Source organism: Macaca fascicularis, chromosome 17, assembly GCF_037993035.2.
Source record: "Macaca fascicularis isolate 582-1 chromosome 17, T2T-MFA8v1.1".
Taxonomy (NCBI): domain Eukaryota; kingdom Metazoa; phylum Chordata; class Mammalia; order Primates; family Cercopithecidae; genus Macaca; species Macaca fascicularis.
In genome coordinates, this window is record NC_088391.1 from 10,179,767 (window position 1) to 10,203,234 (window position 23,468).

A 23,468-nucleotide genomic window follows, 5' to 3' on the forward strand; every position below is an offset into this window, starting at 1 on the left:
ATTGCACTCCAGCCTGGGTGACAGAGGGAGACCCTGTCTCAAAAAAAATAAAATAAAATAAAAAATGAGTAAATATTAAAAAAAATAAATTTTTAAAAAACTAAAGAAAGAAAAAGAAAAGCAAACAGGCAATGGATAGAGGTTCCAATTCTGGGCAGGAGGGCAAACACACACTCCAGCTGGGCTCTCCCAGCTGCACTTATAAAACCTGGACAGAATGTAATCCAGCATTTTGGGAGGGCAAGGCAAACGATCACTTGAGATCGGGAGTTTGACACGTGGGCAACATAGCAAGATCGTGTCTCTATAAACATTTTTTAAAATTTTAAATTAAAAAAAAAAGGAAAGTAAATAGTCTTTCTTCCTCCCTTCCTTCCTTCCTTCCTTCCTTCCTTCCTTCCTTCCTTCCTTCCTTCCTTCCTTCTTTCCTTCCTTCCTTCCTTCCTTCTTTCCTTCCTTCCTTCCTTCCTTCCTTCCTTCCTCTCTCCTTCTTTCCTTCTTCTCTTTCCTTCTTTCCTTCTTTCTTTCTCTTTCTTTCCTTCCTTCTTTCCTTTTCTTTTCTTTTCTTTTTTCTTTTTCGACAGAATCTCACGCTGTGAGCCACCATGCCCAGCCAGTACACAGTATTTCTGAGAAGTAAATAGTCGCAGGCAGATTGAGGAAGAGGAGAATCCAAAGTGCCACCAAAGCAGCAGTGCATGTCTCACTTTTTCCACTGAAATACTCTAGGCCGGCCGGGCAAGGTGGCTCACTCCTGTAATCCTAGCGCTTTGGGAGGCCGAGGTGGGTAGATCAACTGCAGCCGGGAGTTCGAGACCAGCCTGACCAACATGGTGAAGCCCCGTCTCTACTAAAAATACAAAATTATCTGGGTATAGTGGTGCATGCCTGTAATCTCAGCTGCTCTGGAGGCTGAGGCAGGAGAATCGCTTGAACCTGGGAGGCAGAGGTTACAGTGAGCCGAGATCGCACCACTGCACTCCAGCCTGGACAACGGAGCGAAACTCCGTGTCAAAAACAACAACAACAACAACAACAAAACAACTCTAGGCCTAACTCAAGGCACTATGACAGAATGGCAGCAATAACCTGAAGTGCCTAAAAAATGGAATATTATTTAGCAATAAAAAAGAACAAATTGGCCAGGCACAGTAATCCCACCTGTAATCCCAGGTCTTTGTAATCCCAGCACTTTGGGAGACCAAGGCAGGCAGATCACTTGAAGTCAGGAGTTCAAGACCAGCCTGGCCAACATGGCGAAACCCCGTGTCCACTAAAAATACAAAAATTAGCTGGGTGTGGTGCCTGGTGCCTGTAATCCCAGCTACTAGGGAGGCTGAGACAGGCTAATCACTTGAATCCTGGAGGCAGAGGTTGGAGAGCTGACATTGCACCACTGCACTCCAGCCTGTATGACAAGAGCATGACTGTGTCTCAAAAAAAAAAAAAAAAAAAAAAAGAAGAGAAGAAGAAGAAGAAGGAGGAGGAGAAGGAGGAGGTGGAGGAGGAGAGGAGGAGGAGGAGGAGGAGGAGAAGGGGAGGAGGAGGAGGAAGAAATCAACAGAGAAACTCAAACAGAGGGATATTCTACAATATAACAAACTGGTTTTCTTCAATAGTGACAAAATAATGAACGACAAGGAAAGACTGAGGAACTGTTGTAGATTGAAGAGACTAAATGCACTGTGGGACCCTCGCTTGGATCTTGAAACAGAAAAAAGACTTCGTAGGAAAACTGGTGAACTCCAAGTAAACCTGTAGTCTAGTTAGTCATACTGTACCACAGTTGCTTTCTTGGCTTTGATCATTGTGCTATAGTGCTGACATTCTGTAAGATGTAAACCTTAGGGGAAGCTGAGCGAGGGATATATAAACAGCCTGTCTAGTGTTTTTACTTTTCGGTAAGTCTAAAGTTATTTCAAAACAAAAAGTTTTTCAAAGACACATACTATGTTAAAATAAGTCATCTTATATTCTTATTCTAAGGTTTATATAGTAAACTTCTAAGGTTTATACAGGAATGACGTGGACTAAATAAGTCATCTTATATTCTTATTCTAAGGTTTATACAGTAAACTTCTAAGGTTTATACAGGAATGACGTGGACTTGTAAACGACCCAGAGCTCGATCCTACTGGGCAACTGTGAGCTGGTGCCTGGGCCAGCGGCCTGGCTGACACTTCTTGTTCATTTCTCTGCCTCAGCCAGTAGGTTTGGCTAGAATTCCAAGGCCTTGGACTTTGCTGGACTAGAAAAGGAAAGAGGAAAGGGAAGTAAATCGCCACAGGGGTCAAACTTGCTTTCCTGCGCTCTTCTGAGCTGCTCTTGGCTCCTAGTCTGCGGAGTTAAAACCTCTAAGGAAGCCACTCTTTTATCATCTCCAAAAGATTACAGGATCATATAGTCTGGGCTGGAACTATACCATCTATTTATGCCCTCGGAATTTTAGAAACAAGACCCATGTTTACAAATGTGAGCTGACATGTCACATTTGTGGAGAAATAACGAAGGAGCTGCCAGGCGGCAGCAAGATTCTTCATGTTCAGAAGCTCCTCCGCGTAAAAGCAGGTTAAGTCCTGAAAGATCGTTCTGAAGTGCACTGTTTGTTCGTTCAGTTGCCTAGGAAGGGTTTAAGCTTGCAGCCCTCAGATTTCTTTCCACCAAACAGGCGTGTTTTAAATTCGTGCACATGCTCCTCCTCTGAACTGGTGAAGGCACACTCAAACATGTTTTCCCCTAACACAACCATTTTTTTTCTACATTGAAAATTCCACTGGGACAGATAACATCTGCAAGTATTGTAAGAATCTCCTTAGCAGCTTCACGTCCACCACTCCACTTTGAAGTCAGGCAAATTCAAAGGAGCCTTATATAGAGGAAATATCCATGGCGTGAGGCAAACATTGCATCACTCCCAGGCTCGAAGTCTTCGAGCAAACAGTTGGCATCTCCTGGACAGGGCTGGTAGACTCTGTGGATGCCTTGCTGTCAAGCCACGGCACTTTAAATCCTTTGGGGTTTGTCTACTGCGTTTTCTATCCACTGCTGATTATTGTTGACTACAGAGGTTAAGGCAGCTTTTATATATCACACAATACATAAAAGGTCTTTTAGAACCTTTCCTAATGTTAAATGACTTAGTCCATACACAAGGGCAGCATTCGTTATTTTGTCACTGTTTTCTATTAAAACAACAACAACAACAAACTATCGCTCATTTGTCATTGAATACATTAATAAACCCTTTCATGGGCATGATGGAGTTGAATGTGTTTGTAAAACACCTCAGCACCCTGTACTAGCAAAGCAAGCACACCTTAGGCCAAGAACCCTGATCGAGTCCTTGGTGGTGACTGACCTTTCTCAGGAAAGTGCAGCTTTGTTGACAATCATGGACGTTCTCAAGGAGATGGGGTCTGTACTTCCTATAAAAAGCAAGGAGGCCAGGTGCGGTGGCTCATGCCTGTAATCCCAGCACTTTGGGAGGCCAAGGCAGGAGGATCACTTGAGGCCAGGAGTTCCAGACCAGCCTGGCTACCATGGTGAAACCCCATCTCTACCAAAAATACAAAAATTAGCTGGGCATGATGGTGCTCACCTATAATCCCAGCTACTTGGGAGGCTGAGGCAGGGGAACTGCTTGAACCTGGGAGGCAGAGGTGGCAGTGAGCCAGGATCATGCCACTGCACTCCAGCCTGAGCAACAGAGCGAGACCCTGTCTCAAAAAAAAAAAAGAAAAAAAGCAAGGAGATTCTAAAGTTGATTTGTAGTACACTGTCTCCAGATCAACAAACCAGGAGGTTGGCAAAGTTATCTGAAGAATTTGGGCAGAAAGGCCGGGTGCGGTGGCTCAAGCCTGTAATCCCAGCACTTTGGGAGGCCGAGGCGGGCGGATCACAAGGTCAGGAGATCGAGACCACAGTGAAACCCCGTCTCTACTAAAAATACAAAAAATTAGCCGGGCGCGGTGGCGGGCGCCTGTAGTCCTAGCTACTCAGGAGGCTGAGGCAGGAGAATGGCGTGAACCCAGGAGGCGGAGCTTGCAGTGAGCCGAGATCGCGCCACTGCACTCCAGCCTGGGCAACGGCGTGAGACTCCGTCTCAAAAAAAAAAAAAAAAAAAAAAAAAAGAATTTGGGCAGAAAGATATTTATCTGTATCACTAAAAATAAAACACAAAAAACCAGCCAGGTGCTGTGGCTCACGCCTGTAATCCCAGCACTTTGGGAGGCCAAGGCGGATGAATTGTTTGAATCCAGGAGTTCAAACAGACTGGGCAACATGGCGAAACCCCATCTCTACTAAAAATGCAAAAATTCAACTGGGCATGGTGATGCGCGCCTGTAGTCCCAGTTACTCAGGAGCCTGAGGAGGGAGGATCACTTGAACCCGGGAGGCAGAGGTTGCAATGAGCCATGATCACGCCACTGCACTCCAGCCTGGGTGACAGAGGGAGACTCTTTCTCAAAAAATAAAAATAAGAAAAATAAGAAATCAAAGATTTGTTCAGAAATTTGTAAAGTAGGATACGCTGGTTAAGCACTTACTATGTATCAAGTGCTTAACCAGTGTAACCTATTTTACATTGTGTAACCAATGCATGCATTGTCATTTAATTCTTTTCTTTTTCTTTTTCTTTTTTTTTTTTTTTTTGCGATAGAGTCTTGATCTATTGCCTAGGCTGGAGTGCAGTGGCACAATCTCAGCTCACTGCAACCTCTGCCTCCCGGGTTCAAGCAATTCTCCTGCCTCAGCCTCCTGAGTAGCTGGGATTACAGGCACCAGGCACCACATCCAGCTAATTTTTGTATTTTTAGTGGACACGGGGTTTCTCCATGTTGGCCAGGCTGGTCTTGAACTCCTGACTTCAAGTGATCTGCCTGCCTTGGTCTCCCAAAGTGCTGGGATTACAGGCATGTGCCACCATGGCTGGCTAATTTTTTGGTATTTTTAGTAGGGACAGTGTTTCACCATGTTGGCCAGGCTGGTCTCAAACTCCTGACCTCAGGCAATCCTCCCACCTCAGCCTCCCAAAGTGTTGGGATTACACGTGTGAGCCACTGCACCTGGCCATAATTCTTAAAACACTTCTACTCTATAGATATTATTATTACATATTACAAATAGGGAAACTGAGGCATAGATAAAGTAACTTGTCCAAGGCCACACGGTTAGGGAATAGGGATTCCAACCCAATCTCTGACTACAGAACTCTCAACCACTAAGCTGCACTTTTCAGGCAACCACCTGTCTCAGATTCACTCTGACCGCAGGGAAATGAGTATGAATCTATACTCAAAGGTATTGTTACCTTTTTCCTCACAATACTATCATCCAAGAGGATTAGCTCTGTGTCCAGCTTACCACTCTCCCGCTCTGCGTCACCTTCCTGTCAGCATATCAAAAACCACGCTACCTCCCGACTCTATGCTTCAAGAGTCTACAGAACTGGATGCTGATGGTGGCAAAGTCTGTCAATAGAGCTCAAGCAGTGGTTCTCATTCAGGGGTGATTTTGGCCCGCAGGGGACATTTGGCTATTTTTGGCCATCACAGCTTAGGTGGGAGTGGGGAGGGGAGCTACTGGGTAGCAGCCAGGGATGCTGCTAAACATCCTATAATGCACAGGCAGCTCTCCCACCCACCCCTCAGTCTGGCCCAAAATGTCAATAGTGTTGAGGTTGAAAAATTCTGAGCTAAAAAAATCAGTAATGCTCATCAGTCCTCGTCCACAGCCCGGCCCGGGATGAAGCATGGCGGACACTAGTCATGAGACAGTATCAGATGGGTTAGCTCTTCTGGGAGGAGAGATGCTGCTGCTTGCACTTGGACTTTTTCCATCCAGCTAATTAACACATTTACGGATTGCCTGAACTGACAGCCTCCTTTCCCCCGACAAACAGCATGCTAATAAGCCTTTCCAAAATCCAAATACTGTCCTGACAAACTACGGGAGTGATTGATTCAGCAAGGTGAGTGTTTCTGCCGTGCATGGGGCAAAGGCGCAGGACCTACTCTAGAGGCAGGCAGTGGGGTGGCATGCCCAGAGTGAAGCATGGCATTAGTAAGGGCAAGGGGGCATGGGCAGAGAAAGGCGGGAGAGATCATTACCATCCAACGGGGAGGAGCGGAACTTTAAAACTGGTCAGGGAATCCTGTTGGCTTCACCCGCTGATTATTTTAGCAAGCAATGAGATCATGGTCTGCAAGAACAGAGCTAAAGAGCTGGGAGCTATAACCAGATACTGCCACAAATAAAGTCAGCTCCAGTATAGAAAGGAACACAAGGCATGGGCTGCATTCACCCTGGATTCACCCAGGGTTCAAGGTCAGAGTTGCGCCATGAAGGCACCAATGGAGTTGGGGGAAGGCAGACACACCTGGTTTTGAACTCCAGCTTTGAAACACTTCCACCATGTGCAGGCAGAAAACACTTTCTCTGAGACTTCATTTCTCATCTGTAGAGCCGGAGTAGTAATAAGAGTCACTATGCAGGGCCGTCCTGAGAAGCAAAGGGTGTGATGTGTGTGATCCAGCGCTTGGATAGGGGGCTGTGCACAAAATTGGTCTGGAACAAGAGCCAAGTGGTCCCTCCTGCTCCCCTCCTCCCTTTCCTTGCATATGGTTTTCCTGGGTGCCTGGCTGCCAGAGGAACTGCTCCCGGGGCTGAGTCCTGCGATCCCAATAGAGGCTTTTTATTAAGTAGAATTTACACTGACAACTCGTTCCATCCAACATGTCCAGAGAGCAAACTCACCTCAAACAAGCATACTTAACTTTTCTAGAGCCCAGAAAATCACTTTTTGAAATACTTATTATGAACCTGGGGTCCCTAGAGGCAGATTTACCATGAAGTTAATGAAAATGAAACTTCAGGCTTCTCACTTCACCCACCCCCACACGGAGGCTCAAGCCAGGGCCCCAGCAGCCTGTGCATATGGTCACTCACGTTATAAACTCTGCAATGGTAAGATGCTTAGTTGCTTCAGATCGCTGCCTCTTTCCACCTTGACTTCCATTTGGCCACATTTCCTCTCCTTTTGCGTGGCTTTGGAATGACCCTGGGCATTTTGGGGACCTAGCTAAAGAATCCAAGTTAGAGCTACCTTTAATTTTGGGTTGATGACGATATACTGATACAGTCAATTTCTTTCTTTCTTCTGAGACAGGGTATTGCTCTATCACTGGACTGAATGCAGCGGTGTGATCAGGGCTCACTGCAGCCTAGACCTCCTGGGTGCAAGCAATCCTCCTGCCTCAGTCTCCCAAGTAGCTGGGACTATAGGCATGTACCACCACACCCAACTACTTTTTAGATTTTTTTTTGTAGAGATGGGGTTTTGCCATGCTGCCCAAGCTGGTCTCAAACTCCTGGGTTCAATCAATCTGCCCACCTCTGTCTCCCAAAGTGCTGGGATGACAGGCACGAGCCACTGCACCTGGTTGATGCAGTCACTTTCGTATCGCCAAGCTACTGCTTAGAAAAGGTTTCCAGGGACATTCCTACGTACCGACTCAGCTGGCATGGAGTTGCGAAGGCTCAGACTCAAGCATCGTATCATGATATGTGCATGTCCCCAGAGCAAGGGAGGGAGCAAGATGTGAAACAGGGTCCTACACGAGTCTGGGCAAAGCTTTCCAAACATCAAAGTTGTACAATTGTAGATACACTTAAACGGATCACTGGTCAAGATAAAAGTTCTCACCTTTCAGGAACGTAAGAGGCCATCAATGAGTATCTGCCCCAAAATGTGGGATGGAAAGCATTTTAGAGTTATGTTAGTCAGTTAATTATATGTTTTTCTAAATTTAGTGATACTTTAATACCTAATTTTGTATGTATAAGTTAATATTCTCTTCCTTCCAAATTGCATAAGCTTCAGGACCTACGAAACCTAGATTCACCCCTTTGGCTCACATACTCTTATTTTAGCTTATTTAGCTTTTTAAAAAATTATTATTAATTAAAACTTATTTTAGCTTTTTTTTTTTTTTTTTTTTTTTTGAGATAGAGTTCCACTCTGTCACACAGGCTAGAGTGCAGTGGCGCAATCTCAGCTCACTGCAACCTCTGCCGGTTGGAGCAATTCTCTTGCCTCAACCTCCCGAGTAGCTAGGATTACAGGCACACACCACCATGCCCGGATAATTTTTTTGTATTTTTAGTAGAGACGGGGCTTCACCATGTTGGCCAGACTGGTCTTGAACTCCTGATCTCAGCCTCCCAAAGTGCTGGGATTACAGGCGTATTTTAGCTTTTTGAAGAGGGTAAGATGCAGAAAAAGGTGAAGAGGGAGAAAACCGAACTTCCTAACTAAATTTCATGAAACAGTTATATTTCAGTGACACAGTGAAATTCTTTGTATGTTTGTTCTTTCTGAAAAGAGCTAAATGAAATAGGATTAAAACTCCAGACTACACCAGTAGATTTTCTTGTAAGGCTGCATCTGTACTGCAGTGTTTGGGTAAAGTACTTTCTGTGCAATGTGAAATAAAACATACCTAGATTTTAAAAAAATGCTGTCAACTTTCTGCTAAAGCCTTTTATCTGTACTTTACCTTCCCCTTCCCTCCAGCAGATTCCAGATTCTTCATTGACACCCACTATTGTCACTTCCACACTAAATTAAACAAACTCAGTTCGATCACTGCAGTTTTTGAAAGCACGAAGTAACACTATACAAGTTAGAGAAAGTGAAATAACTTCTTTCTAAATTCAAACGGCTGAACAAGGAAACATTCAGGTAGGCAGAGTCCTTACGGTTTCTGTTCTCACCACAGAAAAACCTAAAGGAGCCACATTCTGGATGTTGTTTATCGTGTTAACAAAAAGTCCAGACGGACCCCATGGCTCACAGTGCTTCTTCTCACCCCTCACCTCTCCCCAAACTCCATCAACCCAGAAGCATTAATTTCATAAGGAAGAGAAAATTTGGCTTTCTACTAAATTCAGCTCTGAATTCAGCCCTCCATTTCCCAAGGGCTAGGACCCACAGCCAAGTCAGCCCACCCCTCCCTCTCGCTCCCAGGCCTGAGCTGGGGATGCTGCAGCCCAGGGCTCCTCCAGGTTTGGAAAAGGCGGCTACGCTGGGCAAGTTTGGAAAGTTCTGGGAGAAGAGCGAAAGGAGGGAATGTGTGTTGGCTCTTTTCCTTTGCTTGGAAAGCACTTAACAAGAATGACACCCTACCCCCACATCAAATGCCTTCTCTTGCAGTCCTGTTTGTTTTCTAAAAACTGAGTTCGTGTCTTTAAAGCCAGGATTTTCTCCCTGGTAGTAAGCATTGGCTAATGATTACCAGTCGGCTTCTGCCTCTGAGTGCCATGTGACCTCGACACGTGACTTGGAGCCGGCTGTGGTTGTTACTTGTATTTGAATAAGAAGATCAAGCTTATTATTGCAGTAAAATCCGGTGGGACTTGTCTGTGCAACGTGATTCCCCGGGCGGGTTACACAACGCGGCGTAGAGCATCGTCTTCCAGAGACTCAGGTTGTTTCCTAAGGTAAAACAAACATGATTTTATATTTTCCAAAGTGAAAGTCCATTTTCCCCCTGGAAAATGGCTGTTGATCCTGGAAAAAGATGAAGCCCAGATTCTCCAAACCCTGTTAGTCCCTTTGGTACAGTAAGGTAGAACTACTGCCCAGCACACAGAGAAGAAAACAGATCCAGTCTCCTTTTCAAATGAAGATTTAGGATTGACGTTACCTTTTACTATTTCCCGTTCTCCCTTCCTAAAAAGTCTTCAAGATATGCTGTTATCTACCTATAAAGAATTTACACTAAAAATGACATTTTTTAAATTTAAAATTTAAATGGCATGTTCCTTTTGTGATTTTTTTCTCCTTAATGTTGTAGAACTCTAAGAGTTAAATTTTTATTCTCCACATACCCTGTAAAAGAGACATCAAAAGTCCTTTTGTAGGTGGGAAGAGCTGGATGTCCCCTTCAGGTTGGGAGGTATGTGTGCACATATATATGCAAATATATGCAGATTTGCCCCAAGAGGGCTTTTCTACGACCAAGAAGGTGACATCTTTACCATGCATGTTTTAATCCCCCCACCCCAATGCTGAAGAAGCCCTGCTGTAATTTGCTTTCTTCTGCCTCTAAGGGTGATGACTCAATTACAGAGGCAAGACCAGGGAGGAACAATAGCTTTGGTTATCTATAATGAGCGGTCCAATAACCATCAAACCAGTGAGTTCTCTCAGCCCAAGGCTGGGGCCTCTGTGTGGAACCGCAAAGGGCACTTTTCTCTCTTTCTTTTTTTTTTTAACTTTTATTTTAGGTTCAAGGGTACATGTGCAGGTTTGTTATCCAGGCCAACTCATGTCATGGGGGTTTGTTGTACAGATTATTTAGTCACCCAGGTACTAAGCCTAGGACCAATTAAACATTAACTCTCCATTTTCCACTCCCCTACTCCCTGGTAACCACCGTTCCGCTGTTGTCTCTAGACACCTCATATAAGTAGAGTCACATAGTATTTTTCCTTATATGACTGACTTATTTCACTTAACATAATGTGTTAAAGGTTCATCCATGTTGAAGCATGTGTCAGAATATCCTTTTTTTCTTAAGGCTGGATAATATTCTATTGTATGTAAACCACATTTTATCTATTCACCCATCCATGGACACTTGGGTTGCATCTACCTTTTGGCCATTGTGAAGGATGCTGCTGTGAACCTGGGTATACAATTATCTGCGTGAGTTCCTTTCAATTATTTCCTTTCAAGAGAAGTCATGCTTTCAATTATTTTGGATAAATATCCAGAAGTAGGATTGGTGGATATTTGGTAATTCTGTTTCATTTTTTTGAGGACCCACCATACTGCTTTCCATAGAGGCTGTGCCATTTGTTTTTTCTAGAGATGGGGTCTCCCTCTGTAGCTCAGGCTGGAGTGCAGCGGTGAAATCACAGCTCACTGTCACCTCGAACTCCCGGGCTCAAGGAATCCACCCACCTCAGCCTCTCCCCGAGTAGCTAGGGCTACAAGTGCATGCCATCACACTTGGCAAAAAAAATAAAAAATGATTTGCAGAGATGGGTCTCACCATCTTGCCCGGGCTGATCTGAAACTCCTGGACTCAAGCAATCCCACCTGAGACTCCCAAAGTGCTGGGATTATAGACATGAGCCACCATGTCCAGCTGAGGCTGTGCCATTCTAACACTCCTGGTGGCTCAGGTCTTTGTAAGAGGTGAGCCCGAAAAAGACATAAATTTTATTATTTAATTTTCTAAAGACTTGCTGATGCTGGACACGGTACCTTGTTTCTACCTTAGACTCTCCTTCTACAGAGGGAAGATGGCGGTTACTATCTCTCTCAGGAAAATAAGGAACTATGGCAAGTGTTGTTGAGATAGGCTGGGAGAAATTTAGTTCAAAATATGGTATACATCCGGGCATGGTGGCTCACGCCTATAATCCCAGCACTTTCAGAGACCAAGGCAGATGGATCACCTGAGGTCAGGAGTCCGAGACCAGCCTGGCCAATATGGTGAAACCCCATCTCTCCTAAAAAAAAAAAAAACAAAACAAAACAAAACAAAAAGCTGTGTGTGGTGGTGCACAGCTGAGGCAGGAGAACTTGAACCCAGGAGGCAGAGGTTGCAGTGAACCGAGATCGCGCCACTGCACTCCAGCCTGGGTGACAGAGTGAGACTCCATCTCAAAAAAAAAAAAAAAATACAGTATACCCTCATCCTAATCATCCTAAGTTTTGGGGTCAGAGACTGTGCTGTCACTTCCTCTAGCATGAACTGTGTCCCTCCTTCCAATGCATAGGTCAGGGTTAGGGATGGCCATGGGGCCACTTTTGGGGGACTAAATTCTGATATCTGAATTGCTCATTAGACGTGAATGTCAAGGACCTTCTCTGAGGCAATGCTGCTTTTATAAAATACCATCCTTAGCCAGCAGACATATCTTGCCTGCGTTTCTGACTTCTGTTTCAACTCACCATCTTCCTTTTCCTTTGGTGTGGGCTACAGGTCTAGAAAGAAGAGGAACCATTGAATGTCTGTCAAAATCCAGCCAAGATTTCACTAAGAATATGCAGGCTGCATCCTTTCTATCAGTCTCCCCCTTCCCGACCTCCTGGCCAGCACTGACTCAGGATAGCAGAGGCTCTGCCAATTTCAGGGTATGCTTTTGCTCTCTGTTCACAGACACACGTTAGGCCCTGTCAAAGCAGGGGAGGCCCCACACCTCTCTCTCACGAGGCGCATAAGCAGTATTGGCATGCTGTCCTTTGGAAGGTTGCCCACAACTGTCCCTTGACCCTCTGGTACTTTGGACACGCTGGCTTTTGGGGCAGCACCTGCCAAAGTCTCTGGAGTGTCCTCCAAGGCTGACTGTGGAGAAACAGGGAAGGCGAAGGTGTTGGCGCTCAGGCTGGAACTGTGCAATGTTTTGATCAAAGTTCACAGAGTGATCACTCCAGAGTCGCTCTGCTGTGTTTTCAGTCATGCTGACAGCAGCGAAGTGGCCTCTACACAAAGGCTTCTCTTGGTGCAGGATCCGAAACAGGGCTGGAGGGGGAGAACTCCTTGGTGCCAACTTACGAGGTTTCTAAGAAAAAGATCACACCCGTATCTCCCAACAAAGGTTCAACTCTTGTTTCCGAAGCATCTGCTGCTAAATTAATCAGTCCTTAGTGGCCAGGAGAGAAGGGCCTTTGGTCATTGCAGCCATGTGGGTAATGCCCCACTGTCCCCACTCTCCCAGCCCCACCAAAGTAATGCCCTACTACCCCCACTCTCCCAACCCCACCAGGCCCCAGGGTTTGGCCTCTTGGAGGTGACTTACCCCTCTGGAGTGAGGCTGCACGAGGGGAGGGCCCCCTCTCTCTCAGTCACTCTTGTATCCCTGGCACCTGCAATCGTGCCCTGCAGAGAAGACATTCAATCAATATTTGTAGAATGAGTGAATCCATCACTGCAATCTTCTGTCCTGGGCTGGAGAATGGGCTTGCCTTCTCTTTAGAGGATGGGAACTGATGGCCTCAATGGAAAAGAGACAGATTCTATGTTGCCCAGGCTGGTCTCGCACTCCTGGGCTCAAGTGATCCTCCCACGTTGGCCTCCCAAAGTGTTGGGATTACAGGCATGAGCCACCGTGCCTGGCCTTCTCACCTATTAAGAAAGAGATTTTGCAGTAGGTTATGGGAAATTCTAGATGGAGTAGTGGCACAGAAGCTGGGCTTGATGTGATATGAAGGAAAAAGTTCCCAGGAAGCATGATAAGAGAAATGGAGACAGCAAGTTTCAGATGTGCTCTGCCTTGATTTTATGACAACATACAATAGAATAGGGCATGTTACAAGAAACTATAAATAATATTCCACACTTTTTTTTTTCTTTTGAGACGGAGTTTGCACTCTTGTTGCCCAGGCTGGAGTGCAGTGGCGTGATCTCGGCTCACTGCAACCTCCGCCTCCAGGGTTCAAGTGATTCTCCTGCCTCAGCCTCCCAAGTAGCTGGGATTACAGGTGCACACCACTACGCCCAGCTAATTTTTTTGTATTTTTAGTAGAGATGGGGTGTCACCATGTTGGCCAGGCTGGTCTTAAACTCCTGACCTCAGGTGATCTGCCCACCTTGGCCTCCCAAAGTGCTGGGATTACAGGCATGAGCCACCTCGCCCAGCCAAGAATATTTCACACTTATATAAAGCATGTACTAAATAACTCTAAGTAAACAGGGTCCATAACTTGTTAGTTTGAATGCAGGGTAAAAATAAAATACAAATAAATAAAACAAAATAAATAAACAGGGTATTTTGAGTTGCTAGAAAAGAAAGAAAACCCTCATTTGGAAAAACCACAGGCCTCCTTGGAAGAAGTTAAGCTGGCAGTTAGGATGCGATCAAATTGTTTGTATTTACAGCTGACAGGTGCTGTGAGTAATACTCTGATCAACCCATAAACCCAAAAGCAGATCAGATGTGGGAGAGTTCGCCTTCAGCTTCCCAGCAAACTTGTCTCCTGCTTCAACCGAATCAGACCCGGGCTGAGCCTGCAATGAAGAGCCTCAGGTCAGAGTCCAAAAAGTCATTAGGAAAAACATACGAATGGTAAAGCCACAAATGAAGATACCACCTAACTTCTTCACCTAGCGCCTCATGTAATTGTCATGCTACAGGAAAGAGCGCTTGCTTACCTCTGGCGTAAAATTTGTTGGGTGCGGTGGCTCATGCCTATGATCCCAACGCTTTGGGAGCCCAAGGTGGGCAGATCACGAGGTCAAGAGATGGAGACCATCCTGGCCAACATGGTGAAACCCTGTCTCTACTAAAAATACAAACATTAGCCAGGCATGGTGGTGGGCGCCTGTAGTCCCAGCTATTTGGGAGGCTGAGGCAGAAGAATCACTTGAACCCAGGAGGTGGAAGTTGCAGTGAGCCAAGATTGTGCCACAGAGCGAGAGTCCGTCTCAAAAAAAAAAAAAAAAAAAAAAAAAAAAAATCATGTACATATACTCAGAGAACAAGACAGGCTACTTTGATCCAAGACTATCTAGAAAAATTTCAGGCTGTGTGTAGCCCTTTTCATGGGCTCGCAGTTGATGACCACTGCAGCCTAATTATGAAACTTACCCAGGTTCATATATTTTTGAGGGTACACAGGGTAGTGGTTCATCCAGCAAATCTAAATCCCAGTTGTTGCATTCAGTTCAATTCAAACCACACATTGAGTACCTAAATGTAAAATATTGAGCAGCGTGCTCTGAGGAATAGAAAAATGAAAAAGAGATGGCCTTGTCACTCACACGCTCAAATCATCAAGTCGTGGGGAGGCTGCCAGGCACAGGTACACAACTAACTCTAATTCAAGGCAGACAGCCCCAAGTGACACACAGAGGTAGAAAATGCACTGGGAATGTGACGGTCTGAGGGATTCATTCCTGCAGGAGACAGGGGAGGAAATGGGAAGGGCTGCCCTCGTGCTGAGCGTGCTGAGCGCAGGGACTGGGGGAAATCAGCTTCATGATTAGTCACTGATAGCACCTGACCTACTGGGCTTTTGAGGGCAGTTTAAAGTATTTACACTTCATTTAGGCCCAGAAAGAAAATGAGTGCTCTCCGTCCAACACTGGAGGATAAAACTCCACAGCTGGAGAGCTTGGCTGAGGTCTCAAAAAGACGGGCCAAAACCCAGGCAAGAGAAGGATCGTGGCCTGAGCTCAGGTCCGTGCGCTGCCCGGGTTTCCACTCATCTCCGCAATCACAGACCTTTCAGGGGCTTTCCTCCACACTGCAAATGGACCTGTCCTTGAACAAACTAATGAATGCTAATGTGTTAGGAGAGGTTAATAGATTGTAGGCCTGCAAGCCCCTCGAGGCACGTACTTGGATTTGATGGTAGAATTTCAGTGCACAGAGTGGTGAGGGAATCGTTTTAAGCAGTTTCTGTTCTCCTCTCATATGAAGGAGGCCATCTCCTTTGCTTGCATGGAGAGCTGTCTCCGAAGTGGAAAATTCTCCCAGCATGGCTGTGTCCTATGCAGCCACTAGCATAAAAGCATTCCTCCACCCCTTTAAAAAGCAGGCCAGCTGGGCACAGTGGCCTGCGCCTGCAGTCCCAGCTCCTTGAGAGGCTGAGACAGAAGAATCATTTGACTGCCCGAGTTTGAGAACTGCCTGGGCAACATAGTAAGACCCTTGTTAAAAAAAAAAAGTCAGGCGTACAATGTCGTTGGGGCACAGAGGCAGCCATGAAAAAATCTACAAATGAAAGCCCCCACACAGTTGGCCTAGCCCTATTCATGATCCCACTTCTTCAACGCAAGAGACTAGCACCTTTCTCCACTGCAGTCATGGCCAAGTTTAATGAGTTAGGAGCTACTTGGGGGCCGTTTTGACACCACCAGAGCTGACAGAGATGGTCACAGCACTGAAATATGGAGAATTTGAAGAATGTAGGACAAACTGGGAGAGCGATAATGACCATGTGACAGGGTAGCTGGCTTCAGATGTGGATTCAGAGCATTTCCAGCTCAGCTTGTTCCGGATCCTCAATATTCACCAAGTAATCTGACTTGACTTGTTTCCCAAATAGGCTCCTCTACCAGAAAGAATTATTTATTCATTGAACAAATATATTGGTCCCCTACTATCAGCCAGAATGATTGAATATAGTTTAGTGGGAGGGGTAGATAAAGCCATGCTGGGAGGCCTCCATGTGGTCTGTGCTGTATTGGAGGGAAGCCCAGGGTGTGATGGGGTGCGGCACAGACGTCCCATCCAGAAGGTGGGTGAGGAAAGCTGCTCCTGGGAGATGACTGAATATTGAGGGAAGAATATATTAATATTAATATATTAATAATTAATATAATTATAATATATTAATATTATAATTCAGGAGATGAAGTGAAAGAAGGCATCCCAGAACAAGGGATCCATGTGGATGAAAGATTTGGAGGGTGAAGCAAAATAAAATGTCTCCTGCCTTAAATGAAGACATTGAATTTCCTTTGTGTCTTGAAGGTTTGGCTGCATGAGTTGGTTATCATCCCAGGACCACATCATCCATCCTAGAACCACTAAATCTCAAAGTTGCAGCCTAGAAGAAGTAGGAAACCAATCCTTGGAATTCCAAAATGTAGCCACGACTTGCCTTCGACCCCATCTGGAATAAAAAGGTGCAGGCGGCCTGGTATAGCTGCAAAGTAGGGAGTGGCCAGTGCTCGGGCGAGAAAGGACGGCTGAGGACCAATTTCAAAAGGCCCCCTGGGCCATGCCAGCAAGTTGCCACAGGTCTCCTAAGCACAGATGTGTCTGTTTAGCAACTTGTTCATTATCAACGTGATGCAGAAGGGCCGCGTTTAAGCCAAATAGACATTGTTGAAAGTGGTGATTTGCCAACCATTCTTGACCCCCACACTTACAGAACAGTGAATCAGGAGGCAGTTGGGGGAAGATACTAGTACTAAAACCCCTGGAAATGATAGATGGCTACCCCTCACCTCATTGGCTTTCATCTAAATTAATGGAAAATGGCTTCTCACTCCCACTGTCTCTTAAAATGACGCGTTTGCTCCCTTATGCACCTAAGGTTGGAATCCCAGATGGGGAAGTGATATATCTCAGGTCGTGTTCAAGGGAGGAACTTGCTTCTCAAGTCTCAACTCCAAGATAAACATGCTGTTACTGCCATGCACTTAGCTTCCAGAAACACAGCCATGAGGAAAATGCTTCATGCAATGCGACGCCAGAGGTATAATTAAACTTCAAAAGGGTATCAATTGCATCACATTCAGGAAAAATGTAGAAAAATAAAAGCGGTACTGAAAGAAACCCTAAAACACCCCACCACCTACATTTATCTTGGGGAGAAGGAAAATAAACTGAGGTGATCTCCTGGGGCACCAGGTTTGCTCAAGTAGGGCTTCCGTGAACGTTGCACTGGAAAAGGTAGTTTTTACGAGTGTGTCTTTTCCAAATCTAATCTTTACGAAAAGACCCATCCAGGATTTCAGTTCCCATCATGCCTCCAGAGCAAAAGGGGTAACAGTTGTGAAGATAGTTTGAACCACTTAAAAATCAAACTATGTAATAATCACATGCTAATATGATCAATGGCTTTTTTTTTTTTTTTTAAGATCATGTTTGTTGGGAAAAGGTCAAGAGCAAGGGCTCTAGAGACAGATGACTTGTTTCAGATTGCCGCAGTCTTTTCTGCTCCCTGACCTTAGATAAATAAAACACCTAACCCTCTTGCAGCCTCAGTTTCACTGGCTGTAAAATAGAGGAGCTGTGGCAAGGCTGAAATGAGTCATTCCACAGAAAATTTGGGACTCATTGGCACATACTCAATAGCCAATAAATATTAACTCTGTTGCGATGATTCCCATGGAGAGCCAGGGTTTCAGACTCGGTCTGGAACACACCAGTTTGCTTTGCAAAGACAAAGTCTGTCCCTTGGCTAAACTTTCTGCCCCTCACTTTGGCTAACACCTTCAAAAGGCATGTTTTTAAGGGCCCTTGTGAGAGGGTGCAGACGAATCAACTAGTAAAAAATCAAGAAAGTCAGTGGCACCTCGTCCACATATGTAAGATAGCACTTGTACTATGAAATTCTATGGATTTTAACAGAAGAGTCATGCCAGGGGAGTCTCAATTTTAAAGCTATTTAAATAAAACTGTGTCAAGCAGAGAAACGACAGATATTACCATTCAAAATTCTAGAAAGCACACTTTGCCGAAACTCCAGGTTACTAAAGATTAAATCGATATTATCTTTCTAAAGACAGAAATCCTAGGGAAAATGAACAAACACACCAAAAATTAAAAAAAAAATTTAAGCCTGCTTCTTTTATGCCTGTTGCCTGTCTGTAGCTGTCCAGGCTTGTTTAACATTTAAATGCTGTTTATTTAAAAAAAAAAAAAAAAAAGCCAAATCAGGTTTCATAAACTGATCTGTGTGGCTTCTAAAATAACCCTTCAGTTTAAGAGTTTGCAGCTTGGGCCGGGCGCGGTGGCTCAAGCCTGTAATCCCAGCACTTTGGGAGGCCGAGACGGGCGGATCACGAGGTCAGGAGATCGAGACCATCCTGGCTAACACAGTGAAACCCCGTCTCTACTAAAAATACAAAAACTTAGCCGGGCGAGGTGGCGGGCGCCTGTAGTCCCAGCTACTCGGGAGGCTGAGGCAGGAGAATGGCGTGAACCCGGGAGGCGGAGCTTGCAGTGAGCTGAGATCCGGCCACTGCACTCCAGCCTGGGCGACAGAGCGAGATTCCGTCTCAAAAAAAAAAAAAAAAAGAGTTTGCAGCTTGGATCCTGATCTTAAATTCTGCCACTCCAAATTATTATAATCTAGGCCAGGTGTGGTGGCTCATGCCTGTAATCCCAGCACTTTGGGAGGATGAGGTGGGCAGATCACAAGGTCAGGAGTTCGAGACCAGCTTAACCAATATGGTGAAAATCCATTTCTACTAAACATAGGAAAATTAACCGGGCGTGGTGGCACATACCTGTAATCCCAGCTGCACAGGAGGCTGAGGCAGGAGAATGGCTTGAACCTGGGAGGTGGGGGTTGCAGTGAGCCGAGATCACACCACTGTACTCCAGCCTGGGAGACAAAGCGAGACTGCGATTCAAAGAATAAATAAATAAATAAATAAATAAATAAATAAATAAATAAAATCTTTAAAATGTAAAGGAAGGGACAGAACCTTGTCCTTAGCTTTCTCTGGGCTCTCTTGTTTGGATGAAGTAAGACTCTATTTAATACCTTCAGAATTGGCTCTTGCCTTGAAGCAATAGACAAGTGTGTGCTGCTCTGTTCTATATATGGGAACAGTGAGTACGAATAGAAGGTTGAAGATTTGCTTTGAAGCTCAATGTTTCCAGTGCAAAGCCTCTCCCAAACACTGGAGCAGCAGGGACATGCAGCGTGACAACTCCCGGCTTCTAACAGCTAACATATTAATTCTAGGCAGTGGCGGACTGGAGGTCAGGAATCTGATTTTCACCTTAGCACTAATGGGAATCCTGTGGGAATCCTGAGAGTGGCTGAATAAGTGCTGTAATATCACTGATAATTAATAATGGTGATAATGTCCCAGGTTTCTGGTTTTAGTGCTTTTCAGCCCCCAAAGGCTTCAAATCACTTTGCAGACCAGTTGTTTCACCCACTGTTGACCTGTAACCGACTCAGCCATGGAATATTGCCCTGTTGTCAAGAACACAGCCACATTTGGCTTGTTTAAGCATGAACTGAAGAAAGATACCCACTGAAAATGAAAGTGTAAATTGTAGGTAGGCAGGTTATAATTATCCACTTGAAATCAAGCCAAGAAATGAAGCTTAAAACCCTTTCTTTTGTGAAAAGCACCCAGGCAACTTTCTGGACTCTAAACAGACATTGGCTTTTCATCTCCTCTAACTCAGGGCTTCTTATTCTCAGTCCTGTTGGCATCTTGGGCTGAATGATTTTCCACTGTGCTGGTGGAGGGGGCTGTCCTGTGCATGGCGGGATGTTTACAGCATCCCTGGCCCTACCGGCTAGATGCCAGTAACATACACACACATACACTCTCTCCCAGTGTGACAACTGAAAATGTCTCCTGACATTGCCAAACGTCTCCTGGGGGGGCAAAGTCACCCCCAGTCAAGAACTGCTCTTCTAATTCCATATGTTTTCAAAGCAGGGGTATAGATATTACAAGCAGCTGCCTCACCAAACCTTTTATTTCTCCAAGTTGCTTGAAAGATTCCTGGTGAAAGAGGGACATTTATCTGCCTACAGCCTTGGGGAGTCAAAGAAACTATAGTTTAGGGCTGAAATTAGCTCCTCCTTCACACATACACACACACACACACACACACACACACAAAGCAATAACACAACCCTAGACTATCAAACACCGCCAATCCTCCAAAAGTCTCTCTTCCTGGCATTTAACTTCTCACAAGTGGCTGCTTGAGGTTATAACAGAATAGCACTGTGACAGCTTCAGGATCCCTGATGCCCACCTCTCAGACTTCATGGGGTCAGAGTTCCTCACCCTTCTGGAATCTACAGCCTCTGTTAAACAGCAGATAGGTGGCTTGGATTGAAATGCCTCGAGACACTGTGATAATTCCAGCTACCACCACATCTGACCATGATCTGTCACCAGCAGCTTCTCACTCACCCCCATTACACCCACAAACCCTCCAGGAACCTCAGCTCCAGGAGCTACCCTCACCGCCTGGTCCAGGCTGGCGAATCCGGACACCTTCCACACCCAAGGGACGTGGCTTGTGAACATTTTCCACCACAGCCCATTATAAGAAACATATTCTACATCACGAGCCCCCTGTTGTTCACACATACAAAAACACATTTTTTATTTTGAACTAATTTTAGACTTGCAGAAAAGTTGCAACAATAGTCCAGGAAATTTTTATATATCCCTCATCCAGCTTCTCCTACTATTAACAACTTATGTAACCGTAGTACAATTGTCATAATCAGGAAATCAACATCGGTACGGTACTATCAACGAAGCTGAAGATACCAGCTTGCCACTGATACCCCTTTTCAGTTCCAGGGTCCTATTCAGGACCCTGCATGACATTCAACTGTCCTGTCTCTTTAGTCTCCTGTAGTCTCTGACTTTTTCTCAGGCTTTCCTTGACTTTCATGACCTTGACACTTTTGAAGAGGTGTTTTGTCAAGTGTCCCTCCATTTTGGTTTGTATGATGTTTTTTCATGATTGGACTGAGGTTATGCTTTTTTTTTTTAAGAACGTCACAGAGATGATATTGTGCACCCCCTCCAAATATATATCTTAAACAGAAGTTTCTGGAAACTACCTTTGCTATGTGAGATACATTCTGGCATTTTCTTTTTTTGTTTTGTTTTGTTTTTTAGACAGGGTCTCACTGTGTCGCCCAGGCTGGAGTGCAGTGGTGCACTCTTGGCTCATTGCAACCTCCACCTCCCGGGTTCAAGTGATTCTCCTACCTTAGCCTCCTGAGTAGCTGGGACTATAGGCAGACGCCACCATGTCCAGCTAATTTTTGTAATTTTAGTAGAGACAGGGTTTTCCATGTTGCCCAGGCTGATCTCGAACTCTTGACCTCAAGCAATCTGCCCGCCTCAGCCTCCCAAAGTGCTGGGATTACAGGGCTGAGCCACCGCACCCGGCCATATATATACATATGTATGTGTGTGTGTGAGAGTGTGTGTGTATATATATATGTGTGTGTGTGTGTGTATATATATATATATATGACAGAAGGCCAGGCACGGTGGCTCACCCCTGTAATCCCAGCACTCTGGGAGGCTGAGGCGGGTGGATCACAAGGTCAGGAGTTCAAGACCAGCCTGAGCAAGATGGTGAAACTGGTCTCTACTAAAACTACAAAAATTAGCTGTGGCAGGTGCCTGTAATCCCAGCTACTCGGTAGGCGGAGGCAGGAGAATCACTTGAACCTGGGCAGCAGAGGTTGCAGTGAGCCGAGATCATGCCATTGTACTGCAGTCTGGGCAACAGAGTGAGAATATGTCTCAAAATAAATAAATACATAAAAAGAGACAGAGTCTCATTATGTTGCCCAGGCTGGTCTCCAGCCTCCCAAAGTGCTGGGATTACAGACATGAGCCACTGTGCCCAGCCCTCTCTGACATTTTCTATTATGCTTTGAAGTGCTGGTTTCATAACCATATTGGTTCACAGCCCTCTAATGGTTTGGAAAACACTGCCCAAGGCCAGCTCTCTCCACTAGTTCTTTCTGAAATCTCACTTCTCTGTGCCTCGGTGAGCCTGCACTATCTTAGTTTTCTTCCCTCTCTGACTGGCAAGCATTCCCTGTATGCTTTTGGAATTTTTGTCCTCCCCTAGTCTGTCTGATCTTCTCTCACCACACTTACTTCCTCAGTGAACTGGGCCATCCTTTAAACTTTCCTCTCTCCCAGGTGACCCCATTTTGAAGACACTACCCCTAGACCAGTTAGCCTGTAAAGTCCAGAAGACTTTGCTTCTCCAGCCTTCATGGAGCTCTTTCTTCTAGTACTCGGTGGCAATGAAAGTCAGTGATTATAATTATGAGGTTAGTCCTGCCTTTCCAACCAAACTGGGCTCCCAGGGTCCCAGCTCATAGAAGTTGTCCTTACGGTGTTCTTATTGCATTTCGTTTTCTTTCTTTCCTTCCCTTTTCTTTCTCTCTCCCTCCCTCCCTCCTTTCCTTCCTTCCTTCCTTCCTTCGTTCCTTCCTTCCTCCCTCCCTCCCTCCCTCCCTCCCTCCTTCCTTCCCTCCCTCCCTCCCTCCTTCCCTCCCTCCTTCCTTCCTTTTTCTTCTCTCTCTCTCCTCTCCTGTGTTCTCATCTGACGCTTGCTTCTCTCACTGTGACTGCTAATATAGCTGGTCACTTTCAAGTCCACACATTCTCTCACACGCACAAGCACACACACCACACACAGACACAAGCGCTAGTATAGGGTCATTGCCTAAAGCAGAGGATGGGGAAATGTTCGCTGGGATTACAGGGGTGAGCCACTGCACCAGGCCATATACATATGTTATATATATACTCTCTTGTGTTATATATAACGCTCTTGTGTTCTCTTGGCCCAGCAGCTCCGGGAACGGTCAGCGTGGGGGGCCAGGCTGGCGGGACATTTGGGGTCCCCCATACGTGAACCTATGCCTGTTGTAAGATGTTTGGAAAGGCGTTCAAAGATGAGATCATGTTGTGTCCTTGGAAGCTGAATGAAGAACCGGCTTGCAAAGGAGAAGCGCGTGCAGTCCCGGCGCGGCCCGCTCTGCTCGGTTCTCCCGGGCGGGCCTCGGCCTGGACTGCGTGTCGCGAGGGCTCGCGGGCCCCGCATTGCTGCCTGCCACCGGCAGGTGTCTCTTTCCTGGCTTGGGAACCTATTGTGAGTTCACCAAATGGAGGCGCGAGGAGGAGGAGACGGGCAGGGGAGGGACGGCGAGAGCCGGAGCGGGCACCGCCCCCTGCCCGCCC

At 45.7% G+C, this 23,468-nt stretch overlaps 2 long non-coding RNA genes across 2 annotated transcripts; one reads left to right on the forward strand and one right to left on the reverse strand.

Moving 5' to 3' along the window:
- Positions 1-8,541: 8,541 nt before the first annotated feature.
- On the reverse strand, positions 8,542-16,315 carry LOC135968080 (uncharacterized). The gene is made up of 2 exons (XR_010582535.1): positions 12,817-16,315; positions 8,542-9,496 (listed from the first exon to the last, which is right to left on the reverse strand). It is a non-coding gene; the product is annotated as an uncharacterized lncRNA (long non-coding RNA).
- On the forward strand, positions 9,332-21,330 carry LOC135968079 (uncharacterized). The gene is made up of 2 exons (XR_012426797.1): positions 9,332-9,501; positions 16,495-21,330. It is a non-coding gene; the product is annotated as an uncharacterized lncRNA (long non-coding RNA).
- The last annotated feature ends 2,138 nt before the right edge of the window (positions 21,331-23,468 follow it).